Source organism: Castanea sativa, chromosome 5 (assembly GCF_040712315.1).
Source record: "Castanea sativa cultivar Marrone di Chiusa Pesio chromosome 5, ASM4071231v1".
Taxonomy (NCBI): Eukaryota; Viridiplantae; Streptophyta; class Magnoliopsida; order Fagales; family Fagaceae; genus Castanea; species Castanea sativa.
Window position 1 is genome coordinate 20,090,807 of NC_134017.1, and position 19,198 is coordinate 20,110,004.

A 19,198-nucleotide genomic window follows, 5' to 3' on the forward strand; every position below is an offset into this window, starting at 1 on the left:
TGATTAAAATTCTTAGATGATTTTCTTAATTTACACAAGACTAGATTGAGACCCAACATGAATTATCTGGAGAATTTGCACCCAAATGGAATGGGCTTTACCCACCCCATTAAAGGATATGGAGGTGAGTTTTTTTTGTTTTTTTTTACTCCTGAGTCCCGCAGATTTGGGCAACTGGGCAAGGGTATCACCCAAACCCGATTTGTATATTGATTTTGGCTTTTTTTGGAACATCAATGTTTTTCCTTCAAGCTTCAGTAGCAATAATGGAAGCATTGCGACTGTGCTAGAAGAAAGCTCGAGAGGTAATAATGTGAAGCCATCCTAGAACATTGATAACTGACAGAATTCATCCACCGTGCACGAATGCTTCGAGTTATGCACAATTCCTATTTGAGATATAAGATACTCCAAGTCTTTTTCAACGCTGCAATTTCATTATGCACAGAATAATTACGCAAAAATTAAGTCAGTCCACTCTCACAATAGCATAAATGATTCTTCTCATTGCTAATATTTACAACATGAAGAAAAACAACTGTGATAAAGTATCGACGTATTAGCCCTTATCAAAACTCCTAATAAAACCATTAAAAATATGGATACATCTTGTCCAGTCAAATTCAGGTATAGCCACCCTCACACAAGCATGTACAATAAACTATATTCATACTAACTAGTGTAGTTTAGTATGAAAAAGTTTAGGACACAACAAAATTCCACTACATTTTTCTAATACTCTTATTTTGAGTTGTGGTCTGTTTTTTCTTATTCTTTTTCTTTTTTTTCTTTTCTTTCTTTTTTTCTTTTTTTTCCTTTTATCATCTACAGTAAGCTAACACCTCAACTTATTATAAAAATATTGTAAGAATTCGTAGTGCCCATAGAAGAGCTATTTTAGTATTCATCTAGCTTCCATCATAGAAATTGTGACATTATTTATGGAACAATTTTCTGGCTTATTTTTAGAAATCTCTCTCTCTTCCCCAAATGTGTTAATGAAAAATGCAGGTTGTTTTGGAGGAGATAGCTGAAGAGTTTCATTTGAAAGCATAGAGACAACATCCAACATAGTGGGTCTATCTGCTGCTTGGTCTTGTACACATAAGAGACCAACATGGATGCATCTTGCTACTTCACATGGACAATATGACTCATCTTGTATTGTTGGGTCTATTAGCTCGAAATCCTTACCTTCATTCCATAATTGCCATGCCTGTTACAAATCCAATTATACAAAGATTATTAACTATTAAGTTCAAAATTCCATATACAAGTTAAGAAAGCTTAAATGTCAAACTTACATATACTATGAGGTTGAGTGGAGAATCAGAATAATGGCGATTTTTTTTTTTTTTTTTTGCCGCTAACAATTTCCAATAGGAGGACTCCAAAACTGAATACATCATTTTTAACTGAAACAACACCATTAATGGCATACTCGGGAGACATATAACCACTGAAATAATAATTAACCAACGAACTTTAGTGTATGAACAAGCACATGCACACACACACACACACACAAACTCACAAATAGAATTAAATTGTGCTTAAGTGAAATGCAATGAATACTTACTATGTTCCAACAACTATATTTGTGTTTTCTTCTAATCCTTTCAATCCAAAGATCCTAGCCATGCCAAAATCAAATATTTTTGGATTCATCTCTTCATCAAGCAAAATGTTGCTTGCTTTTAAGTCTCGGTGAATTACTCTTAGTCTTGAATATTTGTGGAGATAAACAAGTCATTGAGCAATGCCTTCAATGATATTGAAGCGTGTTTTCCAATTTAATATGTACTTTTTAGTTGGATCTGACTCATTGTAGAAAACAATAGCAAGAAAATGATAAGCATTGATTGAATCTACATAATATAAAAAAGAATATATATGTCATCACATAACCAAATTTTCCTAGTAATGGACATATGTCTTACCAAATAGGAAGATGTCCAAGCTTTTGTTCGGCATGTACTCATAGATTAGCATTTTTTCTTCTTCTTGAATGCAAAAGCCTAAAAGCCTTACTAGATTAGTGTGCTGAAGTTTCACAATGAGAATAGCTTCGTTCTTGAATTCTACCAATCCTTGTCCAGAACTTTTTGAAAGTCTCTTTATTGCGATTTCTTGTCCATTAGGTAATTTTCCCTAAAAGTTATCACGTTAGCCTAATTTTATTCACATTATCTAATTCAGTATGTATTTAGATTAATCAACTTTCTTGCAAGATACTACTTAGTGTGTGGGCTCACTCAAGTGCCAATTTATTGAATCGATTAACTAGGCTTTGTCATAAGTTAACATTTATGTCCCAAAAACAAAAAAATATAGAGAGAGAATTAGGTTAGGTTAAGTCATAGAATCAAATTTTTATCATAAGAAATCAATAAGTCTAAAAATAACAAATGTCTTCAGATTTTTTTAATTGTTGAGATAGTAGGTTGTGATTGGTGTCAATAAAAATAATATAAGTGATGACCCTGGTAAAAGTGATGTTGTGCGGATTAGAATTTGTCATCTCTACAAGTTATGGAAAAAATTATAAAAATATATTATATGTGTAACGACTTAAGGAAAAATACTAGTCATATCTACGCTATACCTCAAAAGGACTAGTTACAATTGAGGCTCCTTGTAGTGGTTAATAAAGCTTAGTTCAACCTAGTATATGCCCGATGTGAGACTCATCACACACCCACACATATTACACAATTAATCAAATTGGGGCATCACAATATGGATAGCATTATTGGGGAGAAATAGATAGAAAGGTGTCAAGAACTGACCTTATAAACTGGTCCAAAACCACCCTCTCCTAATTTATTTTTTGTTGAGAAATTACTTGTAGCAACATAAATGCTTTCAAAGCTAAAGACATGCAACTCATGGCTATTTTTCCCATCGTTGTTTTGTTTCTTCCCTTCGTCATCTACAGTGGAAGGTATTGCATTCCCTACAAGTTCTTGTATGAGCATCTTTTGCTTCCTTTCTCTCTCTCCTAATTCACACACATGCAAAGTATTAATTTTAATAAAAAAAATTATGCTTGATCATCAGTAAGTCTAACAAAATATTTAGCAAGAGCATCGATTACCTTCCGCTTTGTGCTTTTTCTGTTTTGCATAATATAAGGAGCAAAACAAGATGACAATGATTCCCCCTACTGCCACAATGAGCCATATCCACCACCTGTTTGGCTTTGCTGCATTGACAAACGAAGTTTACTGTTCTACTAGTAACAGTATTTTTTTTTTTCTTTTTGTTAAGGTTCTAGGCTCTAGTAGTCACAATATTAACCAATTCTCAGACAAGTAATTAATTAAATTAATTATGTTTTAGTGTTGAACTAAATAACATCACACATGCATGGATCACATAAAGACTCCAAAATGATGACATAAGAAAACTAATGAAACAAACCTTTTCATTATAAAAACCTAGAAGGATTTAACCGTCAATCCTCAAGGCAACAAATCCACTAGAATAGAATAGAAATTTATACAAAAGATGTAACTCTAAATCTAATGCTATCTTATGTAGTACTTACAGAAGTAACCACACATAACTCTGATATCCACAAACTCCTCTATTCTGACTTGTTGCACATGCTTCTAGTTCGTGACTCCGAGATCTACTTTCAAAATTTTGTGCCAATAACTATGATTGTAAACTAGATGCAGCAAATTTACTTAATCACTGGATATTTACTATGCAAGTAGGTCTCCGGTTGATGCTTTAAGAGAGTTTGGAAAATTCCAAATTTGTGTACAAATACACTATTGTCTCATGTGTGTAAAAACGTGATCTAAGACTTGCTAATATTGTGTACTTGAGATGCTAGATATCCTAGATCCAATGACTAAGAAGAACTGCTAAAAAACCAATCTACACAGATCTCAATCAATTCAGATGTGCAGTTTGACCGGTTGAGTTAAGTGATTTTGGACCTATTGACGTCCAGGGCAACAACAGTCCAATTTTTACATTCTTCAGTCTTCAACTATTCAAACCTTGATTTGTCTTGATCAAATAACTGACCCATACCAATTAACTAGACAAACTAGGTTCTAAGTTGTTACAATTGTTCATAGTTTGCCAACCTAAAAATATGGACCTTACAGTCACTTTTTATAATTATTTACTATGCTTTAAGATGCAAGGATTGATTGTGCTTTAAAAATCAAAATAAGACTGACAAAATTCATCTTCGGCTTTGACCTATATGGGCTTCAAATCTTTTGGGATTCTAGTCTTTGTATTTTTCTTTTCAAGCTAGGACTAAGATTCTTTGTTCACAATTTAAACCAAAGATATCTTCAACCTTTTTAACTCTAATTCAGTTTTCCTGTGAGAAGAATTGTGTTCCTGGGAGTTTGAACAAAATTAGATGTCTGTAATATTATTCGTGTTAGCAGATTGGAATTATTTATGTTTTACTAGTGTTTTAAATGTAGAACAATTAGTCTCTTAATTGGAAGAAGCTACAGATCGTTAGAGATATTCCCCCTGATTTTTTATTAATTTGACTATCATCGACTACATCATTTGTTTTAGGTAACTTAAAACATATAAGGAAGTCAATCACTTAGAGCAGTTATGTTAATGGTAGAAATCATTTTCCTTGATTGAAGGGATTCAGTTTTACAGTAAATGACTATATTTAGTAACAATGTACAGCTCTAAGACCAAGGCTTTGAGCTTAGAGGTTCACTATTTTTCACATCTTCATCACTATAACACTAATAAGCTTCAATTTTGATCAAAACAATGCATCTTTATGGGGTATCCTTTAAATCATCTGGATATTTGCGTTTGGATCTTGACAATGGTCATATGTATTTATCGCATCATGGTGTCTGAAATGACGCTTCCTTTCAAGAACTTCAAGGCCACTTCACAAATGCTGCTAGCATTGGCTCCTCCAGTGATTATACCACCTGTAGCGACCATTGCACACACTCAAACAGCTATTGTCCCTTCAAACCCAATGCCTAGTCCCCCATCCTTGCACCTCCTCATCAGCTATACCTTACTCAATCCAAACATCTTGTAGGGAAAGTTCTAGCAGCCTCTACCATTACTTCTCTGATGAAGACCTCCCCAGTACCCACCTGAGGTGACAGGACCTCCCTATACCGCAAAATGAGTTTCATCATCAGTTGCAAAGGGACTAGAATGAACACCATCTGGAGCTATTTCTAAAAGAATATTTTTGTAGGTATGCTTAGCGCTTGGTAGTTCAGGAGCAGAGGTTGTAGTATAGTAATACCATATCCAGCTTCTGAAGCAGGGTATATCTGGTTCAATTTTCATAGTTTTCCTAATTAAAAAAAGGCCATGTCCTAGCAAACTAAAACTCTAGTTTGTACTGCAAGGAAATGGGCTAGCCAAATATGTTGTTGATCTTTTTCAATACACTAAAATGGTTAATGCCAAACAGTACTCTTTGCCGCCATCACAAGTAAGCAGATGGCTGCAACTGATGGCGATCCTCTCATTGATCCTATCAAATACCAACATGTGTTCAGTTCTCTTCAATATTTGTCTCTCACTCAACCTGATTTGGCTTACATGGTTAATCAAGCATGAAAATTTGTGCACCAACCCACCATCGTTCATTGGACATTCGTGAATTGTGTTTTACACTATCTCAAGGGAAATTTTGACAATTGTATTATAATTCAACATGGATCATTATCACAGTTACAAGCTTACTCAGACACTGATAGAAGAGGTGATCATAACTTCACTGGGGATTATTGTGTTTTGCTTGGTATTGGTCCAATATCATGGAGTGGTGCAAATTAGCAAATGGTATAGCACTCAACTGCCAAAGCCGAATACCATCCCGTAGCTCACACTAAAATCGAAATTTCTTGGTTAAACTCCTTATTCAAAGACCTTATGATTGCTCTTTCTTCTATTGTTCGGTGTGACAATATCAACTCCATTGCTCTTACCTCCAGTCCTGTATTCCATTCTATAACTAAATACTTGGGAGTTGATTACCACTGTGTTTGTGATAAGTGTAGTTGCCAAAGAATTGGATGATAGGTACATGTGCACCGAAGGACCTATCCACTTTGCACTTTCAAAATTTGAAAAACCAAGCTTATTATGGTCTGGTAGCATCCAACAAGATTGCAGGGGCAGTGTTAGAGAAAACCACAATCTTCTCCATGATTTTTGAATAGGTTGACTAGCAAAAGCAATACCCAATTTTTTTCTTATCAACTTATTGCATATAAGAAAGTCCATCCCTTGATTAAAGCAATTGTGTTAATGGTAAATATCATATTCTTAGATTGAAGGAATCAAGTTGTACAGTGTAATGATTATGTACAGTAACAATATACTTAAATACAACTCTAAGACTAAGGTTTGAGCTTAAAGGTTCTCTATTTTCATCTGCCTGTTCTAGTTTATTTCACAATTTGGATGATTCACAAACCTCTTAAGATAAAGCTTATGGCAATTATTCAACATCTTAAGGAATCAATACAACGGACTTTAATCTATTTTTACCATGTCCTCAACAAAATAACCCTATAATTTTCTAACAAGGTCTTCAGGAAGCAGCTAGATTATCAAGCCTACGGATCAAAACCATGCCTATATGTTCTTATGCACATTTAATACAAGCATTATATGCAATAAATGTGTGAAGTTCAGCATGAAGTAGTCTTACCTTTGTATTCAAGGAAGTATATTGTTGGAGCATTCTAGGACATTTCAATACTTGGGACCCTGGTCCAAATCTTACAGCCAATATCATCCTGCTTTGAAGATGCATAGGCCACACAAGAACAATTGTTCAAGCATCTGTTCTGACAATCCACACGGGTCAGGTTGTCACTCTCATTAAACACGAACACATCGCCGTCCACTATGTAAGCTGAATTTTCAATAAATGTGTAATCATGTCTCCTGCATTCCGGAAGTGTTTGCATCACACAGCCTTCATTTGAAGCAGGAGAAAGAGTACTACATTCAACAAGCAACCTTTCACATAAATAAAGGTTTCCCAAGTGATTTATCCTTAAGCGTGTGAATGTTGCATCATTACTCGTTGAGTAATTGAAGTATGTTTCATTCTCATTCGTTATCTTCACAAAGGAGTAGTAGGCACCTCTTTGGTCTGGTAAAGTGAAACCATTTGTTGGCCACGACTGGTAACCCTTTTTGTTCGAAAACCCACCAGTCCAATGGGCTTCCCCGTGTCACAAGATGACAAATTCATTTCCCGGTTTAGGGTCCTTGTTCATGCCAAAGGAAAAGGACCCAAAGTCAGGTACCACAACACTTCTCCATGATCTTAAAGTCCAATTATGTCCAGTTATTTTGTTGACTCCCAGTTTCATCCCTGGTAGAAGTGTGTCAGTGGGATAATCAAAGCTTTGCCACAAATCCTGCTTCACAGTTCCATCTGAATTCAGTTCTTGTAGTACAAAATTACCGGTATCAAGTAGAACAGCACTAGTGTTACTAGCTCCTTGAGTTGAATATAGTGAAATAGAATGACCCTCGTCACCGTATGAAATTTTCAAGCTCCCATAGTCATCAATAGTAAGACTTAAAGATTTGCCAAAGATTGGAGCGTCTGGATTGGCAACCCACACTACATCCGAGAAGCGGTCACCATTGTACCATATACCTAAGTAGTAATTGTTAGGTGTAAGGTTGAAGAATCCTAATCTAAAGCCTCTATCAGCTGAAACTAATTCTTCACCATCTTTGAGCTCCTGTCGTTGCACTAATGTGTTTGTCTGCTGGGGAGAAGACAGGCCTAAGATGAGTAGAAAACATAATAAATTGAAGATAAATTTTGGTGCTATGGTTGCCATGAAAGGCAATCTTTGATTCTCTTTTTGGTAAGCTATGGTGCAGGCAAGAATTGGGCTTGTTCACATATTAAGTACAATGATGGAAAAACAAGCTCCGGGGGATGCTGTTGGAGATTTCCAGAAAGCTAAACTTGTGGTTCATATTAATGTAACAAAAAAATGTGTCATAATAAGCGGGTGGGACCGGAACTAATTAGCCATCTATGTTGAATAATTGAACAAATATGATTGACGTTTCAGAGCAAGGTGGAACTATGTGGAGGTAGCCGTGTCTGAGTGTCTCCCCAAACCAACCAAGCTAGCCTGCATTGACTGTCAATAGGCAGCCACTGAACAAGGTCAGTCATGGTGGTCCAGAAATTATTAAGAGGTTAAGGTTTATTTTGGCATTTTTTTATGGACAAAGTTTAGCTACAAAATTAGTGGTGGCTTAAGGCTACAAACTCACTCAATAAAATAAATATTACAACATATTTTAAAAATCTAACAGTTGAATTGTATCTTCTTTACACTCTTAATACACGTACATGTTAAATTTTGTATCAATCAGATATTATTTACTATATGATCTATAAGCTTATATATTGTGCATAATTTTAAATTATAAAAACTTGCTATTTAAAAAATGTATTGATGACATAGATATTAATCTTTAATTTTTTTGAAATTTTGCAAGTATGGAGGATATACAAAGAAGATTTAATCAAATGGTGGATTTATCAAAATTCACATCCAATAAAAAGATATTAAATAAGTTTGTAGCCTAAGGCTACAACTAATTCTGTAGCTAAACTTTGTCATTTTTTTTATATAGGCATTTACTTGTTTTATTGTGAATTTGATGGTTTTGAATGAGGCTTCGCTTGTGCAATGTGTGTGTGTGTATATATATATATATATTTTTTAGAAACTTGTGCAATGTATATTTGGTTGTTTGATTTTTATGATTTTTTGTATTTGTATTTTTTACCTTCAAAATTCCAACATTCCCCCTCTCAACATACACGGCCTGGCCCAACCAATCTTACCTATCGCACCGATCAAACCCTAACCTTGATGAAGCCAACTTAAAGAAATTGAGGCACCAATGCCATCAATACGATGCAAAAATAGGCGAAAATTAAAACCCTAACCTTGCACCAATATAGTAATTATTAGGTCTACATGTTGCATGCATATGCCAAATACATTTCCCCTCCACTCCACAGTCCACACCCGGGTGTACAGTGTGGTCAAATTTTCGCCTATTTTTGCATCACTACGTACTGATCGCATTGGTGCCTCATTCTATTACCCAATTTCTCATCTGAGTTGATAACCTTCTTAGCAAAATAATATTTTATTTTCTGATTATGCATTCAATTCAAGTCTCGGCGTTACCTTGCACTTGTAAGCGTTTCAAGTTATTTTAGTTATTTCAAGCTTGTATTTAAAGACATTTCAAGTAATGTTCAGTTATATTTTTGCATTTAAAGTTATTTCTGCATTTAAATTTCAGTTATATATCTTTTCAGTTTATCCTCTTATTCTGCTATTTTACTAATAAAAAATTTGAATTATGTGTAATTGAAGTACTTAATAGCCCCTTTCATCTTTTTTTTTTTTTTAAACGCTTAAATTACAATATACACCCTTAATAGTGTGGTCATTTTGATTTTGTCCACTAATATTTTTTTAAATTTTGATTATGAATTCTTAATTATGTAGTATTTTGATTTGATCTCTTACATCCATGTCTGGTGCTAATGTGTCTTTTAATGGCCTCAACTCAAAATGAAATTTTGTTGGCTAAAGAAAAGCAGGGTTGGCTTGACAGACCAGAGAGACAAATGCAATCTTTCAGAGATGCCTTATATTTCTGCCGGCTAAAAGATTTGGGCTACAATGGTTTTCCCTTCACTTGGTGCAACAGGAGGCCTAGAGTTCATAATGTATGGGTTCGGTTAGATAGGGGTGTAGCCATTGTGGATTGGAGGCTGCGTTTCCCATCTTCCCATGTTCATCACCTTGAAGCTTACCACTCTGATCACAAGCCTCTTCTCTTATGCACGGAGTCAGAGTTCAAAAGGTTCTACCGCAAGGGTCGTCCGTTTAGATTTGAAGCGATGTGGATAAAAGAGGGGTCATATGAAAATGTGATCATTAAAAGTTATTTCCAAGACATGTTTACCACGTCCCAACCAGATGGGTTTGATGCTATTTTGAATGGGATAGAGCCAGCAGTAACAGTTGAGATGAATACAGCTCTTGACCGTGAATTTCAGGCAGAGGAAGTAGTCCATGCTCTTCGACAAATGGCACCTCTTACCGCCCTGGGTCCTGACAGTATGTCTCCTATTTTTTACAAGACTTATTGGCACATAGTTGGTAAGGATGTCACCACTATAGTTCTTAATGCTTTAAATACTGGTGTGGTTCATGAGTCCTTAAATCCCACTTTTATATCTCTCATCCCAAAAATTAAGAACCCAAAAAAAGTCTCTGACTTTCGACCGATTAGCCTTTGCAACGTGGTCTACAAATTGATTGCTAAGGTGTTGGTAAATCGGTTGAAAAAGATCTTATCAAACTTGGTCTTTGAATCCCAAAGTGCCTTCCTTTCTAGGAGATTAATTTCAGATAATGTTCTGGTTGCATTTGAAACATTGCACTATCTTAAGAGGAAAACCCAAGGTAAATTGGGGTTTATGGCACTAAAACTTGACATAAGTAAAGCGTATGACCGGGTTGAATAGGTCTTTTTGGAGAAAATTATGAAGAAATTGGGATTTTATGATAAATTGGTGAGTCTCATTATGTCTTGTTTGAATTTAGTCTCTTATGTTGTCTTACTCAATGGACAACCAGTGGGAAATATCAAGCCATCTAGAGGGCTCCGACAAGGTGATCCTCTGTCACCCTATTTATTTTTACTATGTGCCATGGGACTATAGAGTTTGTTAAAAAAAGCAGAGGCAAATGGGGATATCAGAGGTGTTTCTATTTGCAGAAATGGCCCTCGAGTTTCCCATTTATTTTTTGCTGATGACAGTGTCCTATTTTGTCGAGCAAAGGAGGAGGAGTGCCAAAAAATTCTTGATTTACTTTCAGTATATGAAAGAGGTTCGGGGCAAAAAATAAATAGAGACAAGACCAATATTTTCTTCAGCACCAACACACAGCCCGAAATGCAAACCCGGATTCAAAATCTCCTAGGTGTGCCTGCTATACGCAAATATGAGAAATATTTGGGATTGCCAGCTCTGGTTGGGCGCGCAAAGAGACAAAGCTTTGCCTATATTAAAGAAAGGGTGTGGAGAAAATTGCAAGGTTGGAAGGAGAAGCTCCTCTCCCAAGCTGGCAAGGAAATTTTGATTAAGTCTGTCATTCAGACCATCCCTACATATACTATGAGTTGTTTCAAACTCCCTAAGGGGCTGATTAAGGAATTGGAAACGCTCACTAGGAAGTTTTGGTGGGGGTATGATGGTACTAATAAAAGGTGCACTGGATAAAATGGGAACGGCTTTGTGAGGATAAGGGGAAAGGAGGTTTGGGTTTTAAGGACATTGAGAAATTCAATGATTCTATGTTGGCAAAGCAAGTGTGGCGTATGATAAATAACCCTGATTCCCTATGTCATAGAGTCTTTAAAGCTAGATTCTTCCTTGATTGTTCCATCCTTGAAGCTAAGGAATCCACCACTGGTTCCTATGCATGGAAAAGCATTTTAAATGCTAGGGATGTAATTCGAAGAGGGGTGGTGTGGAGAATAGGGAATGGGAGCTCTGTCAGAATCAAAGAGGACAGATGGTTACCGGTGCATACTCATAGATCTGTGGTATCACCAGTACCTACCATTAACCCTGATACAAGAGTGGATAGGCTCATCAATGCTGAAACAGGAGAGTGGAAATGCTCTGAAATCCAACATTTGTTCCTACCCCATGAAGCAGCCATGATCTATGGCATCCCTTTGAGTACTTGACTCCCACAGGATCGGATCATTTGGGGCCTCACCCCTTCTGGTACTTTCACAACTAAGAGTGCATATAAGCTTTTAGTTTCCAATGCTTCAACTAATCATGCAGGTACCTCCTCATTGGCGCAACAAAAGAGTTTCTGGAAAGGTCTCTGGCAGCCTAGAGTTCCAAATAAAATAAAACATTTTGCCTGGCGGGCTTGTAACAGCTCCCTTCCAACTATGGTCAACCTCCAACGCAGGCATATTACTAGCATGGATACGTGTGAAGAGTGCAAGGCCCAACTGGAGGACGAACTACACGCACTTTGGTCATGTTCGAAGCTTACAGAGGTGTGGACCTCTCTGACATGGACCCAGCAGGCTGCCGATGCTCAGGTTTCTAGCTTCTAAGATTTGCTGGATCGGTTCATGCAGATTTCTGATGACTATAGAAAGGGGATCTTTATCATCACCGCATGGTCCCTGTGGAATCGCCGCAACGCCTCAAGACGTGGGCTACCCACTCAACCTCTGTATAAGATCACCCAAATGGCAGGAAGTCTACTCCAGGAGTTCCTAGAAGCACAAGACCTCATCACAACTAGTCATGAGCCATCTCCGATGCAGCATTGGTGTCCACTTGAAGCCCACACCTTCAAGGCCAACTTTGACGCTGCAGTGTTTAAGTCAGAAAGCTTAGCGAGGTTGGGCGTTGTGATTAGAGACTGGCGTGGGGAAGCTATCGGCGTTGTAACCATGCCAGTTAGCCTACCTCAGACGGTCGTGGAATTAGAAGCTATGGCATGTCGAAGAGCTGTGCAGTTGGCCAGGGAGATAGGCCTGTCACAGGTCATTTTTGAAGGTGATTCTTCAACAGTCATTAAAGCTATTTTGGAGGGGCCTACGGATGTCTTACCATATGGCCATGTCATTGAAGATATTTGCGTGCAAGCTATGGAATTTCAGCAAGCTGCGTTGACTTATGTCCCACGTAATTGTAATGTAGTTGTTGACGCCTTGGTTAAAAAAGCAAAATCTTGTAGGGGTACTCAGGTTTGGCTTGAAGAATTGCCTGAGGATATAGCCCCACTAGCTTATTTTGATGTCCACTGATGTTTCTTTTTTGCCTATTATGAATAAAGGCCCAGCCCATTAGGCTGGTTTCTCAAAACAAAAACAAAAAAAAAAAACAAAAAAAAAAACTCAAAATGACATAGTTTTAATTAAAATGTGTCATTTTGAATTCTTTTGAGCCACATCAGAATATGTTAAAATAATACATATTATTTTTTTTATTACTCCTTGCCTATTTTATTTCTTTTTCATTTTCTATTATGTTATTTTTCAATAATACTAATACCACACACAAATATACATACTTTGTCAAAACTGTCCTAAGTGGCTGGCTATGATCAATTATTTCACTATCACATATACACCATCATTTTATCAAACTTTTACTCAAGGAAGTTTTTCTGCTTGTGATATTTTTGTTATTGAACAAAACTTAAGTACAATACTTAGATGTTATTCCTTAGGTTCCCTTTTTAATATTCTGCCATGTGATTTTTTTTCATGAGATGAAAGTATATGTTTTAATTAAGTAGCATGACTGAATCTTAAAAAGTGAACTTAAGGAACAGTACCTAAAGCACTGTTAAACTAACACAAAAAAAGGGACATTTTATTCAAAATTATTAAAAGTTGACATACGTTAATTCCTACCACTCTGCAGCTGCCACTCCAACTAATCATGGGACTTTTATTAATCCATCTCTTTTTTTCTCGCAAATTCGTCGCCTCTCATATTCTTCATGTTCACATTGCTAATGGGTCTGCTACGACTATTACTCATTCTGAATGTGCTACTGCACAAATGACCCTTCCTTAAACTTTTCTTATTCCTAGGCTTGCTCAGAAATTGCTATATATTGGTCAGTTATTTGAACTTCGACTGAATTAATTTTTTTCTTGCAACATGGTTGTCCTGCTCCTGAATAGGATTCTCAAAACAAGGAAAACCATTTGGATGGGACATAAAAGTCATTACCTGTTAGAACTTTCCTCTCTTTTATCTTCCTTCTAGTTGGAAAATGTTTCTCAGCAAACTAGTTTGAGAAAAACCTTTCAAATTTTTCCTATATTTTTTTTGTTGGATGTAAATTTTGAAATTTTAACCGTTGAATTACATATTTTTATTATATCTTTTATGCTTGCAAAATTTCAAAAATATCAAAAATTAATAGTTATGTCATTAACATATATAAATTTGAAGTTTTTGTAGTAAAACATTATACATAAAAATAAATTTTATTGATCGAATAGTAAAGAACACTCAATTCGAACAAAAAAAATTAATATGCGTGTTAAAAATATAAATAACATGCAATACAATGATTTGATTTTCAAAATTCACATTTAATAAAAATATATAAGAAGAGTTTTTTTTTTTTTTTTTTTTTTTGGGAGTGTGCCTTTTCATGACCCCACTATGGGAGGCTCTAGATATTTTGTAATTTTCGCAAATGATTATTCTCGTTATTCTTAGCTTTATATCATTAAACATAGATTTGATGTGATTGATATTTATCTTAATTTTATAAAAAGGATTGCTACTCAGATTTCCAAAACAATCTTGAATTTGTGGGTTCCAATTAGCTCAAATGGTTAAGTCTCTGATGGTTGAATAAGAGATCTGAGATTCAATCCCCGCATACACCAAAAACTGATTGGTATCTTAGTCTGATGATAAAGAACATCATCAGAAGAAAACGCCATAGGTTGAAACTCTCTTAAAAAAAAATCTTGAATTTTAAGAATGGCATGGAATATGAACAACTTGATTTCATCAGTCTCTTAAATGGTCATCACTGTTTTTGACCTACATCCCAATAAAATGCTCGAGACGAACGCAAATATCGACTTAATTATTTTCGTGCTCTACTCATCTCAACCAATGTTCTTGAATCATTATGGGGAGCAGCTTCCTTAATTGTAGTCTATATCGAAAATCAACCAATTGTATTATTTTCTTTGTCTTGACATCAAGTCTCATTAGAGTATTCACAACAAATGTTGTAAATGCTATAAATGCTATTTTTTAGCATCTGAAACCACAAAATGCTGCTCCATCAAACATGCTATATCCTAATAAATTTACAATCTTGCTGCAGTACACTCTCAAAAATGAGATGAGAGCGCACTGTAGCTCAAATCTTATAAAAAAATAATTTTTTATTACTTCTCTCATCTCTATCACTGTACTCTTCTTTCTTTTTCTCTCACCGGTGTCATTCTTCTCTCATTTCTTCTTTCTTTTCTTCTTTCCTTTTCTCTCACTAGTCTCACTTTTTTTCTCTTTTCTTCTTTCTTTCTCTTTTCTTCATTCACCATCATCCACAACTGAAAACCACGGTGGTAGTGGTGGTGTTGAAGAGTTTTTTTTTTTTTTTTGGAGGTAGTTTGTGATTCCGATGGTAGTTGTTTTGGCTAGTGGTGTTGGTTTATTTTAATGGGTTTTGTGGTGTGGTGGTTGTTTTGTTTTGGGTTTTTTTTTTTTTTTTTGTCGTGGGTTGTGGCTGCCACAATGGTGGTGTGGTGGCTGATGGTGGTTTTTTTGGGTTTTTTATAGTGGGTTGTGGCTGCCACGGTGGTGCTAGTGGTGGTTCTAGTATGTGGGTTTTTGGTGGTCCAATTTGTGTTTTTTTTTTCCTCCAATGGTGGTGACCGGTTGCAGGGGTTGGTGGCAATGTATGTGTGTTCTGATCGGAGTTATGGCAATAATATTGTGGTGGTTGAGTGAGTTATGTAGCTAGTGGGTTGTAGTGGGTGGTGGATGGTGGGGTTTTTTTTTTTTGGTGGTGGCTGGTGGGTGGTGATGGCTGGCAGTGGCTAGCCGTGGGTCTTGGGTTTATGGGTTTTGTTCACTGCTCTATCATCCGCCTCCTTCTCCTCCTCTCATAGTGAGGCTTCTCTCTCTCAAGTTTAGTTTAGTTTTTATTGTTGTTGTTTTTTTTTTAATTTTTAATTTTTTTGGGCTATGGGATTAATTTTTGGATGGATGCTGATTGTGGTGGCAGTGGGTTGGCCATGGGTCTGGGTTTACTGTTGAATGTTGATGGTTGATTGTGTTGAATGTTTATGGTGGTGGTGGCTGGCGCTGGCTAGCCGTGGGTGTGGCTATGACTGGGGTTGCTTGGACTGAGAAGAAAGTGGTGGAAAGAGAGACACAGTGGAAAAATAAAAATAATACTCCCTCCGTCCCACTTTGTTTGTCCTCTATTCCATTTTGAGATGTCCGAAAATATTGTACTATTTCTAAAAATAAAAGTTATTTGTTTACTAATGTTCCTATTATACTCCTACTTCATTTTCAAAACTATTTGAAAAGAAAACTAAAAAAAAAAAAAATCAATATAATTGGGGCATCTTTTTAGTTGCCTCATTAAGAATAACTATTTTTTAAAAAAGCTGATAAATTTATTTAAGAGTAGTTTTGTAAACTTATACATTTTTATAAGGCAGACAAGACAATAAATGATGTTCTCTTAAAAAGTTTGACTTTTCAAACAGGACAAACAAAGTGAGACAGAGGGAGTATTATTTAAATGAAGTTGTAAAAATAATAGAATCTTTGATGTTCGGTGGATTGTAAAGTGGTATGTTAAAATTGATAAAATAAGATTTTGAAATGGTATATGCTAAAATATTTACCATTCTTGATGAGAATGCTCTTATGGCCAATTGTATGCTATAGTGCATGTCTTCCTCACACTAATGTTATGTCTATTAATTTTTTCTTACATGGTACTCACTATAGAACAAATGAATTGAGCTTTAGAAAGCCGCTTCACGTTAGCACATCTATTTTCTTGCTTGATAGCATTTTAGAAAGATTGTAAGGTGTTTAGGCTTTATAATTAGAGAAAACATTGGGTCCGGAACTGCCGTAAAACTAGTGTTTTATGCCAGCCAATGAGACCACGCCATGTCAGAGTTCACACGCTCACAGCTTAAAGAAACAATATAACCTCAAAAAAAAAAAAAAAAACATTTCACGCTCACAGCTTCCTCTGCAAGTTCACGCCATCCCTCTGCTTCCGCTCTTCCTTCACGCCAAACCTCCACCACCGCCACACAGATTGCCGGAGCAGAACAATTTCGAAGAAGAAAGAGTTATTGGTTTGCCCTCTGCTTCCTCCTTTGGGGTTGTGCCGTCCTTTGCTTGCCCAAACCTTCACCACACCACACACCGGAGATCACCGCCACAGAGTTCGCCGGAGCTGTGCGTGGAGCTTGGAAACAAACCGGAGCCACCGTGAGCCACGATCCAAAGGTTTGTTTTTCATGATTTTCCCTTTTCCCCAATTTGGATTTCGAACACAGCATGACTGAATGTATTCTCGAGAGAGAAATAGCAAAAATAGTTTTTAGAGAGAGAGAGAGAGACAGAAAGATAACATCTTTATTTGTTGGTATAATTGATCTGAGAAAACAAAAAACTAAAAGCTTTTTGGGCAAACAGAGAGGCAACTGGTTTTTCTTTTGATCCAACAACCTCTTTTCTCTCTCTCTCACCTGGATTTTTCAACTTCCAGTTCACTTTCACACGCATTGTGTACACAAATGATCGGATTTTTTTTGGTTTTGTGTGAAGATTTTGTGGGTTTTGGTGTGATATATGTATTGGATAGTGAGGAGTAGAAAGTGGGGTTGTGATAAGAGAGGGTTCTATTGTGGTTTTGATTAGAAATTCTAATCTGGGTTCTGGGTTTTTCTTCTTCTTAGTAAAGTATGGACCTGAATGATAAACCCAGAAGGCTGTACAAAGCTTGGAAGGGAAGTAATGTGAGTCTCTCTGCCTCTCTCTATGTCTATGTCAATTGGTTTTGCTCTTCATGTTATGCTAATTTTCAGTTCATTAACTGAATTTGGTTTCTTAAATTTTCTTTTCTCTTTGAATGACTATAATAAAATTGTGATAACTTCACCAATTGTATTTTCTATGTATTGGGGTCCACTGTTGTTCATTGTTTGGTTGGTGATTATTTGATTTTAGATATGTCTATTGCTATTTTTTTGATTGAGATGATTGATCCTCTATTGGAAAGAAGGTTATGTCTAAAAAAACAAATATATTATAAACTTATTTTCTCATCACTTTCTTTTTGAAAGAACTAAACTATACTATAATACCATTCATTTCCTCATTTTATTTTCTCTTGTAGAATGCAAACCAAATGGGAATTTAGAAATGTATTTCATTGTCTTTAGTTTCTCTCAAATTTCTTTTTATAAAAAAAATAACGAAACATAATATAATTTTTTTTTTTTTCTGTTCTTTTACTAACTTGACTTTTTTACTGTAAATTTGAACCATATGGAGTGGAAATGAGTTTTAGATTTTGGTTCAAGTCAACTCAGCCACTTCACTTTAGTTTCATGTTAATGAGGCTAGTGTTTCTTTTTCTGTTTTCATTTTCTTCTTTTCCCCTTTTTAGGGGGAAAGAGGGTTGCTTATCTAATTTTTCTAGTTTCTTAAATTATGGGGGTAAATTACGCTTTACTACCGTAAACTATACCCTAGAGGATTATAAAGAGCAAGTCCACAAAACAGTTTTCGGGCATTCCATACGTGATGACCTTGCTCAACTGCCTTCTTTCTTTTTGGTATATGATATATGCTTCTTGTTTCATCAACCAGGTTCTTTTTAATTTTTATTGTTTCTTTTCTTCATTTGTTACCTATTTTTTACCCCTATGCTCCTCTGTTTTTGTCATGGATTATGAGTGTCTTTAATTACTATTATTTTGATGATGATAATGATGGGGATTTTATAGTTAATTCATGTTAATTTCATGGCCATCCGGGCATTCAGGGGCCTCTGTGTTGGTTGGTTGGACTAGGGAGTCTAGGCAAGCAATTAAACAGGAAAACAATTTTGGTTCCACATTTCTTGCTTTAGGAAAATGAAATTTAATGCTTGGTTGATTAATGTTAATTTCTTTTCTACTGTGCATGGTACTGTTTAATCGTTCTGCTCCAGCGATCTATGTGGCAGTGGTGGAGGTTCGGTGTGAAGGAAGAGAGGAAGCAGAGGAATGGCATGAACTTGCAAAGGAAGCTGTGAGCGTGAAATTTTTTTTTTTTTTTTTTGGAGGCTATATTATTTCTTCAAGCTGTGAGCGTGTGAACTCTGACGTGGCGTGGTCTCATTGGCTAGCGTAAAACACTGGTTTAATGCCAATTCTAGACCCAATGTTTTCTCTTACTATTAAGGTGAAAGCCTCAAATTGAATTCCTAAACTTATTTTAAGTTATTTAGCTTTACTAACAAGACAAACAAAGTGCTTCTCAAAAAAAAAAAAAAAAAACAAGACAAACAAAGTAATAGGGCTAATCTATCTA

The 19,198-nt window shown here is 35.9% G+C and overlaps 1 pseudogene; it reads right to left on the reverse strand.

Annotated features, from left to right (window-relative positions):
* Window positions 1-820: 820 nt before the first annotated feature.
* Window positions 821-7,970, reverse strand: LOC142634187 (G-type lectin S-receptor-like serine/threonine-protein kinase CES101; annotated as a pseudogene).
* Window positions 7,971-19,198: the final 11,228 nt, after the last annotated feature.